The sequence below is a fragment of the Oncorhynchus gorbuscha genome, unplaced genomic scaffold (assembly GCF_021184085.1).
Source record: "Oncorhynchus gorbuscha isolate QuinsamMale2020 ecotype Even-year unplaced genomic scaffold, OgorEven_v1.0 Un_scaffold_672, whole genome shotgun sequence".
Classification (NCBI taxonomy): Eukaryota; Metazoa; Chordata; class Actinopteri; order Salmoniformes; family Salmonidae; genus Oncorhynchus; species Oncorhynchus gorbuscha.
Genome location: NW_025745760.1, coordinates 402,770 through 405,421, shown reverse-complemented (window position 1 = coordinate 405,421; position 2,652 = coordinate 402,770). Strand labels below are relative to the sequence as shown.

At 44.4% G+C, this 2,652-nt stretch overlaps 1 long non-coding RNA gene across 1 annotated transcript; it reads left to right on the top strand.

Moving 5' to 3' along the window:
* Positions 1–1,037: 1,037 nt before the first annotated feature.
* Positions 1,038–2,282, top strand: LOC124019757. The gene is made up of 2 exons (XR_006835839.1): positions 1,038–1,943; positions 2,003–2,282. It is a non-coding gene; the product is annotated as an uncharacterized LOC124019757 (long non-coding RNA).
* Positions 2,283–2,652: the final 370 nt, after the last annotated feature.

Sequence of the window (2,652 nt, the reverse complement as noted above, 5' to 3'; positions counted from 1 at the left end):
AGGACTGAAACATGGACAGCTGAATTCTGTTGAACTTATTTGACTCTTTTTGTGATTCTTTGGGAATGACAGAATGCTGGGCACTTTCTGTCTGGCTCCCTGCAAGCTTTTAATCCAAGTGGCCACCAGCTCATTGTTAATGTGATTCTTTGGGAATGACAGGAATGAGCAGCTTCTGTCTGGCTCCCTGCAAGCTTTTAATCCAAGTGGCCACCAGTTCATTGTTAATGTGTGTTCATGCTCTTTCCTTTGCCGGGACAAGCTTACACATCTGTTTGTGTGTGTGTGTGTGTTGCTTACGTGAAGTGTGAACGCAGCCATTGGCTTCTGGGAGGAATATTATAATGGTCTATCATGACAATCGGAGGACAGGTCCTGAGGGTCAGGGACCCGGAAGAGCAGACAGAGTTGGTTCCTGACTTGATTTGGTTTGGTTCTGACCGACAACCCGCGGAGAGACAGACAAAACACTTCTCTAAACTTTTTTAATATTGATGTTTAAAAGTGCAAAAGGAAAACCTTATCTTAAACAGGTTGGTCATTTAGGGGTATGGGGGGGGGGTCGGTGGGGTCAGAGAGGGGGAGGTGGGGTCAGAGAGGGGGAGGTGGGGTCAGAGAGGGGAGGTGGGGTCAGGGGGGAGGTGGGGTCAGGGGAGGGGGGTGGGGTCAGGGGGGGGTGGGGTCAGGGAGGGGTCGGTGGGGTCAGGGAGGGGTCGGTGGGGTCAGGGAGGAGGGGGTGGGGTCAGGGGGGGGAGCTGGGGTCAGGGAGGGGAGCTGGGGTCAGGGAGGGGAGGTGGGGTCAGGGAGGGGTCGGTGGGGTCAGGGAGGGGTCGGTGGGGTCAGGGAGGGGGAGGTGGGGTCAGGGAGGGGGAGGTGGGGTCAGGGAGGGGTCGGTGGGGTCAGGGAGGGGTCAGTGGGGTTCTAAAATGTGTCAGCATATCTCACCTGTCCTAATCCTGTTCTTTATAGTCACCTGTGAAACCATGTGCTTCTATATCATTATTCACACGGAACATTCCAGACTGGGGAAGTCTAACACACACACACACACGTATACGTACACACACTGTACACACGCGACCACGCTGTGTACACACATGAGATGTAAAGCGCCTCATCAAGCCGTGCCATCAGCTTCCTGTATAGTGAGTCTACTTGTCTGAGCCTCCCGTTCTTCAGCGATCACAATCCTTTACTAAAAAGGGATATTGTTTTTTCCTTCAACTGTGAAAAGATATATCTATAGAAATCATACAGATTAATATATGTACTCTCAATTTATGTATAGTGTCCATATTCCCCCATAAAAAAAATATTTATACATTTTGTAAAAAAAAAAAAAAAAACTTCAGAAGAAAAAGAATCTGAAAGAAAAACGGTGTCCTGAAGTTGAAGTGAAGTTGACAAGTTGGAGATATTTATTCAAAACGACACTAAAGGACACCGGGCCGCTGTGACTGTTTCAAAGAAAAAACCCCAACAGTCCCTTCACCTGCCCACTATTACACAATATCATTAAATGTTCAACAATGTATCCAATTTAATGTGTTTTAACATCAACAACAACAAAAAGATTGACTTATTTTTTTGGTTTTGTTTTTTAAATCTGCAATTTTCTGTGCATTTGAGCCAAATTGTTACATGTACAAGAGCTATAATGTGTATTTTATTAAATTAATATATCGTTGTGTTGCAATATACATGGGCTTTATATTGTATTTTGATGACCTCTCCTTAGTAGCTTGTCGAACTCTATGAGTTTAAATCAGTTTGGGGATGTATCCCGAATAGCAACCTGTTTCCTGTGGAGTGCACTAGTTTTGACCAGGGCCCATAGGGACACTCATAGGGCTCTGATCAAAACTAGTGCACTACGTAGTTTATAGTGTTCCGTTTAGGACTCAATCCTTTGGGTATTTTTTTGTTTTGTTTTTTTTCCGTCTGTGTGTCCTCCTCTCTACTCATTACGTCCTTTACAGGATGGGTTTCACTGGTCTTTCAGGTGTGTCCTCCTCTCTACTCATTACGTCCTTTACAGGATGGGTTTCACTGGTCTTTCAGGTGTGTCCTCCTCTCTACTCATTACGTCCTTTACAGGATGGGTTTCACTGGTCTTTCAGGTGTGTCCTCCTCTCTACTCATTACGTCCTTTACAGGATGGGTTTCACTGGTCTTTCAGGTGTGTCCTCCTCTCTACTCATTACGTCCTTTACAGGATGGGTTTCACTGGTCTTTCAGGTGTGTCCTCCTCTCTACTCATTACGTCCTTTACAGGATGGGTTTCACTGGTCTTTCAGGTGTGTCCTCCTCTCTACTCATTACGTCCTTTACAGGATGGGTTTCACTGGTCTTTCAGGTGTGTTCTCCTCTCTTATCCTTTACAGGATGGGTTTCACTGGTCCAGGTGTGAAATCTGAAACAATGATTATTATTTATTACAACACAAAATGGTCCAGCACACTTAGACTACAAAAAAACAAAAAAACAAAAAACAACAACAAACAACAACAACCGTTGAGACTATTTTTACTGTTCTTATTACACTATTGAGTTTATATTTATTGTAATTTTTCCAAAAATACAAAAAAAAACTGCCATTATGTGGAGTTGTTACCATGACGATTATACACAGAATAATACTGTGTGTTCCAA